The sequence below is a fragment of the Callorhinchus milii genome, unplaced genomic scaffold (assembly GCF_018977255.1).
Source record: "Callorhinchus milii isolate IMCB2004 unplaced genomic scaffold, IMCB_Cmil_1.0 Scaffold32, whole genome shotgun sequence".
In the NCBI taxonomy this organism is placed as follows: Eukaryota; Metazoa; Chordata; class Chondrichthyes; order Chimaeriformes; family Callorhinchidae; genus Callorhinchus; species Callorhinchus milii.
The window spans coordinates 2,496,786-2,509,724 of record NW_024704773.1 but is presented as its reverse complement, the minus strand read 5'-3'; positions in this window follow the sequence as shown (position 1 = coordinate 2,509,724).

Below are 12,939 nucleotides of genomic sequence, written 5' to 3'. Positions count from 1 at the left end.
AAAGGTGGCAGTCAAATTGCACACAGCAATGACCCACAAACACTCCTGAAGTGAATGAATGTTTCATTTTGGGAATTGTTGGCCAAGGCACCAGGGGCAATTCCCTCTCTTTTCAAGTGATTCCATGCAATCTTTAACATTAACCCTAAAACAGGCAGACAGGATCTAGGGATGGATTCTGACGCCAATAGATTATTAATAAACATGTGGCGTTTGATATCTTATAACTCAATGAGGAAAGTCAGGTCATGTGCTGAAACAAAACTAGATGATGGAGGTCATCTGGTCTTACATTCTTATGTTCTTAACTGATGTGAGGATATATTTTAAAACTGATTTGAGGATAGATTTATTTGATGTCATGACTCAGACTTCAAGAATCATTGTTATTCTGCAACTGGCAGCACATATGAGAGAACTCTCGTGTCTATTTGTAGCTTTTGTACAAAAATCCTCTGTTTCAGGGTTCTATCAAACTAACAGTTGCTGAAGCCTAAATAGGTCAAAGTCTGCCATAGAGACTAGGCTTGAGAGGAGTGAGATACTGCAGGTTTGAAATACTATAGATTGTGTTCCAGGTGCAAAGCAGAGCTCAAGCTACTGGGAAAAAATTGAAACTCTCCAATCTTCACCAAGGCTTTGTGGAGTCCAACAGCATAGTGGTAGGCACACTTACTTCGCAAGCAAGAGGACCTGGGTTCGATTCCAAAGCAAGGCGAAACCTTAGGCAAGTTTCTTTACTCCACACAACTCTGTTTACCTAGCAGTAAGTAGGAACCCAATTGTTAGTCAATTGGCGGATCGTTTTCCGAGGGTATTAATCCCTCCCCCAAAAAATGTGGTCACTTAATCCACAACCATTTGTGGGGCACTGCTGTACACAATTGGCTATCGTATTTCGCCCACAAAATAGTCAATCCACTTTACAATATATTCTGTGACCCGAAGATGTGATAAGGTGCTACATCAAATGTCTCGAAGATGTGATAAGGTGCTATATCAAATGCAAGGATAATTATATTGTTGTATTACACTACGTGGCAAGGCTAGACACACCATTCAGGAGTTTGGGAGATTTCCTATTGAATGATTCAGCTATTCAATAAAACATCAGTTCTCTTTGCTGCAGCTATACTGTGGCTGAAGAATAATTTGAGCAAAGTCACTGATCTGGGAAACTAATCTTCACAGGCCTGATGTATTACTGTATTTGGTTGTTTAAAATTATATTAACACTGAGAAAAGCGCTCCCTCAAATTGGATTCCTGTACAATGAAATAAATTCTAATTTATCACAATCCAGAGGGAAGAAACCTAATCTAAGAAAAACACCTTCAATAAATCAGCCATATGAAGAACGTGTTGAGTGAAAAAATAATTGGGTTATAACCTCACCACATTTTGGCTCTGTGAGACACGATTAGCCTGGAGGAGATTTTATTGGGGAATGATACAGACCTAGACACTGAAATCACTCTTTCTTCTGGACTCACCAATGCACTGACAACACAGGTTATATGTTAACAAATAAAGTCAATCGTGTTTAAACGCTGTGACACATATGTAGATAAAAACAAAATACAAAAGGATGTGAGACACTTCTGCAACTTGTCATTTAGGAGAGAAAGGAACAACACTAATACATTGTTTATAATTCAAAATGAACCCAGAATATTAAGGATTGTATGTATTATTTCAGAAGTGTAAAATTTTTGCATTCCCATGTTATAATGTGCACTGAAAGAAGCCAATTGTTTAATGCATTGTTCATCTGTTAATTACAAACACAATGAGTTCTTCTCCACTAAATGGCTATCAGTGTGTGTGTATGTGCATATGATTCTATGATATGCGCATGCGAGTGTGTGTGTAGTGGAGGCAAGTGCTTAGGGAGAAACAATCCAGTCTATTGCTATCTACTCACTCGTGCACTATGCTTATTACAGCAATTCATTCAAACAGTACATTTCAGTAAAACAATTACATTATGTCAGAACAACTCTGGCTGTACACCCAACACAAATACTGACTACACTGGAGGGCTTGAGAATTCAATATTCATATTTTCTCTTCACCACATTACTGTTTGGGTTACGCATGTATCAGAGTGTGTTTTTAACTCAAAGGTTCTACATTATTACCAATTAGGAGATTATTTCCTTATTGTTGCATGGGTCTAAATTGCAGGGAGAAATTATACCTGGTATACATGACTTTTCATAGCATTTCAGAGCATGAAGAATTATGCAAATTCTTGAATTCTTTAATTTTTAGGTCTCTTGACTTCTTAAAGAATCTTCAGGAAGACAGCTTCAAAATTAAGATTTATTTTAAGAATTTGCTAAATTCTGGATGCTCTGAAATGCTAAAAAATAGTGTAAGTCCTGGTGACATTTCTCCCCCTGAAGTCACAGACTGGCTTCCCAAATGTATAAGTACAATACTGCGTAATAATAATAATCTTTGCATTTGATATAGCACTTTTCACGTCTTCTTGACGTCTCAAAGCGCTTCACAGATTAGACTTTAAAGTGAATTGACCATATATTTGTGGGCGAAACGCGGCAGACAATTGCGCACAACAGTGTCCCACAAACAGTTGTGGATTGAAAATGACCAATTTTTATTATTGTTTTGTTTTGGAGGAATTATTATTAGGCGTGTGGAGTAAGGAAACTTGCCCAAGGTTTCGCCCTGCCTGGAATTGAACCCAGGTGTCTCGCTTGCAAGGCAAGTGCTCTAACTACTGAGCTACAGGATAGTATTCATAAATAATAAATACAAATATTAAATTTTACCAGTAACTCGATGTGAGTCATATATCCATGAACACCTGAATGTACCTAATGTATTTCCATACATTTGTTGTTTGTTGATTCACATCTGGCTAAATTAATCTCCACTAAAAAACATTGTGAAATAATAGTGTTAAAATTGGCATCCAACTTCTTGCACAGGGAGATCTCAGGAGAACAGAGCTCCCACAAGTCAGCGTGACACACATCTGGTTGGATTTGATTGTCTTGAATCCAGTTTAAGATTCTCTTTCAAATTTTAGACCCACTGTGTTTTGGGGCTCAATTTCAAGTATTTCGGTCATTAAGAGATGGCTGCAGATACACTTGCACAACACCAAAATAAAACTCAGTTTTGCAATAGGAAAACACTGCATTTACACTCTGGGCTTAAATTGGCACAAGCACAAATTTTGCTTGAAATACAGTCTCTACAGTACACTCTCAATACACTCTACAGTAAATCCTGTGAAGTGATTTTAGACATTTTGACAATATGAAGGTGTTATATCAAACAATAATAATAATCCTTGCGTTTGATATAGTGCCTTACCATGTCATTGAGATGTATCAAAGCTCTTGACAGAATATACTGTAAAGTGAATTGACTGTATGTTTTTTGGGCAAAACGCAGCAGCCAATTGCCTACAGCAATGTCCTACAAACAGTTGTGGATTGAGTGATCAAATTATTTTTTTTAAGGAATTAATCCCCCCTGGAAAGCAATCCACCAATTGACTAACAACTGGGTTCCTACGTACTGCAAGGTAAACAGAGGCGCTTGGAGCAAGGAAATTTGTCCAACGTTTTGCCCTGCCAGGAATCGAACCCAGGTCACTCACTTGTGAGACGAGTACTCTAACCACTGAGCTACAGGACTCCATATAATGCCTTATCAGGTCATTGAGATATCCCAAAGCTCTTGGACCAGAATATACTATAAAGTGAATTGAGTGTATATTTTGTGGGCGAAAGATGGGAGCCAATTGCACACAGCAATGTCCTACAAACAGTCGTGGATTCAGTGACCAAATTATTATTATTTTTTATGTTTTTTTTGGAGGGATTTACCGAGAAGGCGATCCCCCAATCAACTAACAACTGGGTTCCTTCTTACTGCTAGATAAACAGATGCATGGAGTAAGAAACCTTGCCTAAGATTTCACTCTTCCCAGGAAAAAACCAGGGTTCTCTCGCTTGTGAGGTGAGTGCTCTAAACATAAGTGCTCTGAGATGTCGTCCTGCATGGAGGGCACCAAGTTGTTGTTATTACGCTACAGGATTCCAAAATACAAAGATTATTTATTTATGTATTTATCTGTTTATGTGTATTTATTTCAATGGTGGCAGATCAGCAGATCATTCCCAATTATCACTGAAAATTGCCAGATAGTTTTGAAGATTAAAACAAAATGCAATTAAAATTATTCCTTTCATGGTTAGCAGTTTTTCAGGGACAACACTTGCTAATGTGTGACATTTTTTAAAATGTGTATCAAGAAAGTAAAAGTGCTAATTTAATCTCTTCACTTTACAATCATGTGTAAAATGAATGACCTAATGTACTCATGAATTTCACACCCAACTTGATTGTTTGGCTCCATCTGGCTCTCTGGATCCCTCATCCAAAATCTCTCCTCTCACTCACTCCCTGTTTGCTTTCAAAACCCATCTAAAGGCTTATCTGTTCAAACACCAATTTGGCCACCTCCCCTTCCATCTTCCTTCCAGCTCGGGAATCCACATCATTTTTGTACTGTTTTGAGTTATTGTCCTGCATGAAAGGCTCTATGTAAGTGAAAATTATTGTTGGATCGGAAAGTCAGGGTTTGAGCTCACAATCTAGACTGACAAGCTTTCAGCACCAACCTAGGCTTTCAGCATCTTGGGACGTCCTCTCGATGTGAAGGGTGCTATATAAGTGTAAATGTGTTGTTGTTGATACTGCAGTGTATGTATTTTTAATAATAGTAATCTTTATATTTCATATAAAGCCTTATAACAATGATATGTCTCAAAGTGCTTCACAGAGTTTTTCCTGTTCAGTCTAGTGACAGTATATTTGTCACTTGATACTGTCTTCTTCAGTGTCCTGGCTAAAGTTATCGGTCACCTAATTTCACCAGAAAATTGTTGTTCCATCATTGCAATTAGACGATGCTGGTACAGATTAGTTAGATTTGCCTAGAAAACAGCATTACACTTCAAAGTCATAATCCTATAACTTTTGCATTCAATACAGTGTCTTTCACATCAGGACATTTTAAAGCACTTCACAGATTTTGCTGTAAAGTGTAGTAACTCTGTATTTTGTTAGCAAACATGGTAGACAATTTACAAGAGCTATGAGCCAGAAATAGTTATGACGTGAGTGACCAATTTTATTTGGAAGCTGTTGGCCAGGAACCGGGAGAAACTCTCTTCTCTTTTTGAATAGAGAAATCTTTATAGAGAATATAGAGAATAGAGAAATCTTGCCATGAAATCTTTAACATCCACCTGAACAGATAGACGGAACTCGGTTTCTTATTCCATGTACTCCCATGGCACTTCCCCAGCACTGGATTATCAGCCTAGACTATACAAGTTTAAAATCCAATGCAGTATGAGCATTTTAAGATATTTCATTATGATAAGATGCTGGATCAAATTCACGTATTTTAATTTTCACTATATTTGGTCACATATATAAAGAGCTACAGCTGATTAGCACATAAATGGCTTGCCAGTATTAGATAATAATAATAATAATCCTTGCATTTGATATAGCGCTTTTCACGTCGGGAGGACGTCCCAAAGCGCTTCACAGAACACACTGTAAAGTGAATTGACTGTATATTTGTGGGCGAACGCGGCAGCCAATTGCGCACAGCAATGTCCCACAAACAGTCGTAGATTGAAAATGACCAATTTATTATTGTTTTTGGTTTTGGAGGGATTATTATTAGGTGTGTGGAGTAAGGAAACTTGCCCAAGGTTTCGCCCTGTCTGGAATTGAACTCAGGTCTCTCACTTGCATAATGTATCCAGTTATGCACTGCCCCAAACTAAATCAGATGTGAATTAATTTTCCAATAGCTGCAGTGAACACACTCTAAGGCTGGAATGAAATAAGAGATGGCAGATTAGCTCCAGCAATGGTGAATAATGCCCCTTACCTTTCATTTCCACCAGGAATGGAAATTTGTTTGTTCCCATACTTTAAACCAGATTTGGTTTAAGTTAAGCTTTATTTGCAGTGTATTGTGCAGTAATGGTACAAGAAAGTTTATTTATTTTTTATCTAAATAGAAGACTATTTGCTGGTTAGGTACTGGAAAGTCGCTTGCAATCTGAAGGATTCCGTTGATCAAGAAATGCTGTCCAAAATCATGTTGATTCTAGTTGTTTCAACGTAGGCATAGGGTGGGGGGCAGAAAATGATACGCCAATCGACTAACAACTGGGTTCCTACTTACTGCTCGGTAAACAGAGGTGTGTGGAATAAGGAAACTTGGCTAAGGTTTCTCCCTCCACGGAAATCAAACCTGGGTCCTCTCAATTTGTGGAGTCCTGTAGCTCAGTGGTTAGAGCACTCGCTTTGCAAGCGAGAGACCTGAGTTCATTTCCAGGCAGGTCAGGGCGAAACCTTGGGCAAGTTTCCTTACTCCACACAGAGCCTAATAATAATCCCTCCAAAACCAAAAACAATAATAAATTGGTCATTTTTAATCTACGACTGTTTGTGGGACATTGCTGTGCGCAATTGGCTGCCGCGTTCGCCCACAAATATACAGTCAATTCAGTTTACAGTGTGTTCTGTGAAGCGCTTTGGGACGTCCTCCCGACGTGAAAAGCGCTATATCAAATGCAAGGATTATTATTATTATTATTATTATTATTATAATTGCAAGGCGAATACTCCAACCAATACACTACAGGACTCCACAACTGAATGGATTGCTCTTTTCAAGGGGTCAGCACAGACATGTGGACCGAACGTTCTTCGTCTGTGCTGTACATTTCTATGGTTCTATGAGTTTCTTCAATGTGCACATACTGTACAGCAGAGCAGAGGGATGATTAAATGATTTCTCAATCCCAAATGAATGAGCAAATTCTCCCTTTATAAGGTGGTGCCCACTAGAAGCTGCTTTAAATTATTTGTAAACGTTCTCTGGGGCTGGCTCTAGAAAGCAAAAAATGATTGAGTTTGTGTGCTTGCAGCAGTCTGCTACAGTAATGACAGACTGACCAGTCGGATTTGTGCAGCACCTTAACGACTGGCTATTTTTGTCCAACGTGCGCAAAATCCACATCGTAAATCAACTAATTTTCATTTGTGGTAAATTAGAGGGCTGACATTTCCCCTTTTGCTAAAAGGGAAAAAAGCATGCATTTTTGACAGAAGGTCTAATTTGCAATATTTGTCAAAGAATTTGTAAGTGACATTTCCACAAGCTCGGCCCGAGCCTGTCAATCCACCAATGCAAATCCTTCAGTCAGTCTTGCAAATTGTAGCAAAGCATACAATACTGTAAAGTACTGTAGCAGGTACTAGACCTCAGGGCAGGAAGGCTCGAGGGATGGGACCTGTACCTATACTTGATTCCTGAAATGGACGTGATTTCCTCCACTGTCCGGTTAACGTGAGGGAGAAGGAAGCCAAAACAAAACTACAAAGACAGCCACTCTTTTCTGAAGCAGAAATGTTTGTTCTTGTCAAACAATTCAGGAATCACAGATGTATTTTTTTGCACAAATTCAGCTTTAAAACGCAAAGGAGATTGCAAGAAAACTTAGATCAATTTTCCACAGAAAATCAACAAAATGTACAGGATCGTTCTAAAAATATCATTGAACTCAAAAGATTATCAAACATAAAAAGGGTATAAAAGATCCACATCACCCACAACTTTAAAGCCTGAAAGAAAATTGACAAACATTTTAACCTAAATAATAAAATAAATAATCCTCACATTTGACATCGTGCTTTTCACATTGGGAGATGTCTCAAAGTGCTTCACACATACTGTAAAGTTTAGTGACTGTTTATGTTTGTAGGCCAACAAGGCAGCTAATTAGTGCACAGCAATGTCACACAAACAGCCATGAAGTAAATGACACAGGGTAAATGACTAATTTTATTTGGATTATTGGCCAGGACACTGGGAGAAACTCCTGTTTCTTTTTAAATAGTGTCATGAGATCCTTAACTACCACCTGAACAAACAGACAGGATCTCGGTTTAACATTTAATCCGAAGGATGGCACCTCCGATAATGTAGTTTCTCTTCAGAATTGCACTCGATATTCATCTTAAACTAAGCATGGATTCAAAAATAAAAAGCATTAAAATAATATGCTGCAGAGGTTCAAGATCACATATAACACTACGCACCAATAAGAATAATAATCCCTGCATTTGATATAGCGCCTTATCAAGTCTTCAAGACATTTCAAAGCCCTTCACAGTATATACTGTAAAGTGAATTGACTGTATATTTTGTGGGCGAAACGCGACAGCCAATTGCGCACACCAATGTCCCACAAACAACCATGGATTGAAGTGACCAATTTTTTTAAAAAGGAATTATTACCCCCGGAAAAGTGATCTGCCAATCGACTAACAAGCGGGTTCCTACTTACTGCTAGGTAAACAGAGGCATGTGGAGCAAGGAAACTCGCCCAACGTTTCATCCTACTGGGAATTGAACCTGCTCTCTTGCTTGAAGGTGAGTGCTCTATCCACTGTCTACAGGGCTCCACATGCTGTCAGATGCCAGATTGGCTCAGTGGTAGCAATATTGCCTCTGAGTCAGAAGGTCATGGGTTTATAGTCTCACAGCGGGACTTGACCTCATAGGACTTGGCTGATACTTAAAAGAAGAGCTATTAATTGTCAGAGGTGCCATCCTTTGGAAACTTGCCCAAGGAAACTTGCCCAGCGTTTTACCCTACAGGGAATCAAACCAACGTCTCCCACTTGCAAGGCAAGTGCTCTAACCATTGAGCTACAGGACTCCACAATGGGAGAAACACATCAGTATTACGGCAAAGATGATTCTGCATATATCAACAACAAATTGCATTTGTATAGCACCTTTCATGTCGGTAGGACGTCCCAGTCAGGGATTTGGACCCGAGCTAGGGGTTGGATCAGGAGGGATGAAGGGCAGGGAGGATAGGGATAGGAGGGTGACCTGGTATCATTGTGGCACACATATTCATTTTACTTTACAATTTTCAGTCATACATCAAAAATAAAATACTATCAATTGAATTGTGTTGACATTTGACTTTGCTAGGCTAAGCTTGGTTCATGCATCACCCATTGCACAGTTCAGAACAACAGTTAAACAGTTGGAATATACAATAAAATTTACATTTATATAACAATGTTCACATCAGGAATATGTCTTAAAGTGCTTTACACAACTGACTAGGCATCCAAGTTGGGGGGGGGAGGGGAAGTGCGGGAACTGAAGAGTATGGGAGGGGAGAGAAAAGTGACTGAAAATGTGGACAAAGAGAGAGATCTTAAGGCAGGCTTTAAAAGTGGCGAGGGAGGGGTTGTGGCAGACAAATATGCAGCATATTATTAATTCCCTCTCTGCCATCTCCCAAAAAGCTCAGTTTTAATTTTAAGCATGCTGTATGAAATGCTAGAGCAACATCAGAAGATGTGAACTAGCATTCAAAGCAAAGGAGTCTTAATGTCTGGACTGCCAATTTTCACATGAGAGTAAATTAGCATAAAATTAGTCTGAAAATAGATTTCAAATGCATTTGATCCTCAGAGGGTCATGGACAGAGTTAAAGACAGGAAGTCTACAACTCCATTGTTGTTCTCTATGTGGAATAATTATGACAAAAATGGACCGATATTCAAAAGTTATGTATTAATCTCTAACACCAACTTGCTGAACCTACTTTTTAACATTTAGGCTCATAATTTCTTACCATTCTCTCTATGGTTAGCAATATTAGGTTCTAACTGTACTGATCCATCTGCCTCAATGTGATCTGACAGCCGGGGAAGCAAGACACTCACGATGCTAGAGGAAATGAATGATAATAGGATGTTCAGTCCAGATCGGTAATTCAACTGTTTTGCCAGCCAGAGATGGGGACTGTCAGGAACACTAGTGGAACAAAAAGGCTTAGATACAGGTATAAACCTTTGATGAGGTGGATGTTATAAACTGTTTCCACTTGTTGGTGAGTCTAAAACAAAGGGTCATAAATATAAGATAGCCAGTAATAGATCTAATAAGGAGTTTAGGAGGAACTTCTTCCCACAGAGGGCGGTGAGAATGTGGGAGCTGTGGTTAAAGTATTAATGTATTTAACAGGAAACTTGACTGTATACCTAAGAGAGAAAGGAAAAGGGTTTATAGTTGAAAGGAATAGGAGTGGAGGCTCATGTGACTTTTAAACACCAGCACGGACTAGTTGAGCCAAATTGCCTGTTTCTATGCTTCATCATTCTGTGTAACTCCGTGCACCTGAAGTGCAAATGAGAAAGTAGGATTCCAATTCAGGTACTGATTTGGTGGGCCACAAGGGGAAGGAGGACAAGACACAAACAGATGGAGGAAAATTGAGAAAGATGTGAAGCTGATGTTTATGATCAGCAAAATTACTAACAGGCCTGGAAACATCTGGTGCTAGTGCATTGGCTGATGGTGCGTTGCTCTGCTTGAGGAAGCCTAACTGAAATTGAAACCTTATGTCGATGTTAACAAAATAAAATGACACATTTTAGCATTTCGTAAGTTCTGATCAGCTATATCTTTTATGAAAAATGACTAATGCAATACAGTAACTAAATGCAGATGGACATTTTAATGCAATTAGTGTCACTAAATATCAGCCTGTCTGTTTCCCGTTGCCTATTTTCTCCCATTGTCTATGCCCTCCACTGCTCAGGTTTGTCCCTTGCTCCCTCTTTTCTGGGGTCGCATCTCTCTCCTGATTCCATTGCTGCTCTGGAGAACTGTGTTCCCAGCTCCTCAGGAAAGCTGAGCAGTGAAATCTTAACCCACTGGTAATAGTTACAGCCTTAATTAGGAAGCAGGTTTCTTCTAAGCTCTTTCAAGAAATACGGAAAAACAGCTTCAAAGTTAAGACTGAAATCAACAATCTGCCAAATCCCAGGCATTCTGAAATGTTACACGAATAAAGTAATTCTGAAAATTTTACCTCTTGGAAATAGTAAATATCTTGAGGGGAAATACTGACGAGCAGGAACTCTGATCTTCAAAGTCAACTGAGATTCAGCAAATCCCTGAAATTTCTCCAAATTATCAACAATTTTTTTTCTGTGTTTGTAGCATTGTTGATCAAAAATGTTATTAAATCTAATGTCGCCTTTGTTCACATAACTTTGTCAAAAATATATTTTAATCTATCATATTGCCATTCTCTGTTACTGTCATTATCATCAGTGAGTAACTAGACAGTTCACAGGAATGTTCTCAGATTCAATCCTCCCAGGCTGCGTCGAGTTAGCTAATCTCAACCAGGCAGCAGTGGGGAATGTTACAATTGGCCTCAGAGCCTTGGGTCAGGGAATACAGTCAGTCAGGATTTCTGCTCCACTATTTAGCAACCAGTACTGGAGGTGCTTATGTAGATCCACTGGATGTGGATTGAGAAGGTGGACAGTCTAAGCTCTGCAGCTCTACCAATCTTCACTGTCAAGGCTCATACAGAAATCATTGCAAAGTATTGAAGGGAAAAGTAATAATAACCCTTGCATTTGATCTAGCACTTATCCTGTCTTGAGACATTTCAAAGCACTTCACAGGATTTTACTGTGAAGTGTAAGTGACTGTATATTTGTAAGCAAATGCGGCAGCCAGTTTGGGCGCAATTTCCCACAAATAGCCGTAAAGTGTAACTGCGCTTCAATGGAAGGAAGGGAGAGTCAAATACCTCTATAAGAAGGATGATATACGGTTAACCATGGAAACCATAAAAACATATAGTGCAAAAGAGGGCCATTGAGCGCATTTGTGACCGTGTGAAAGAGCTAACCATTTAGTCCCATTCTTCTGCCTTTTCCCCATTCCCTTTTATATTCCCCCTCTTCCAATAAGATAGTAAGGATTCTGTCTGAATCACAGTTCCAGCCAAGCATTCCATATCCTAACAACCTTCTGTGTAAAAATTCCTACTCTCTCCCAATGCTTTTTTGGTAATTATCTTAAATCTGTGCCCTCCAGTAACTGACTTACCAACCAATGGAAATAATTCCCCTATATCAATTTTAAAAACCTCCATGAGGTTGCTAATCAACTTTCTCTGTTCTGGGATAAACAGCTTCAGTTAAACCCCATGTGTTCCTTCACTCACCGCTAAGGAGTAGAGTATTAGCCCTCAGGTCAGAACAAGAACCACACGCACCATGCAGGCAGCAGCTATTGCAGCAGTCAGTTTATGTTTCACATTAGCCTGTAAGGAAGTGGTAAAATCTGATCCCAATATTTCCTTTCAAAGGCTGCTGGTGTTACACATTTTGTTGTTTTAGTGAATCCCAATTATTTATTTAAACCCAAACCCCTCTCACAGAAGTACCATGATTATTGCCTGCCACACATTAGCAAAGTGAAAACACAGACTATGGGGGATAATTAACTTTAAATAAAGAATGATTCTCTTTAAATAACATTTAAATAACAATTACAAAATGCTTTGCCCCTAAATTACAGCCAAACGTTTCAAAGGAATACAGAGATTTTTAATAGGCATTAGTGCAGATTCATTTCCACTAAAATATTCCAAGACACAGTGAATTCATATAATAATATTGCCAGAAAAACAAGGTCTGGAATTAACCTGTCTGTCACAGTGTTATGTTGTTAGTATTCAAGTAGAATATTGCTTCTGTGCGTCAAATTTGTTTGTGACCTCGGACCATAAATTGCATTTTGGGATGTAAAAATTACAGACATTAAATATCGTTGCTGATGTAGACTGTTCTGAATCAAATAAGTCATTAAAAGGCTGAATACCAAAAACAAACACAAGAATGATTTGAATTTGTGAGCGCGACATATGTGCACTGATACAAATTAACATTTATACAGTGCCTTTCACATCAGGAGCAAGTTCCATTGATAAATTCAAATAAAACACATTCAGAGTTCTAAGAGAAATG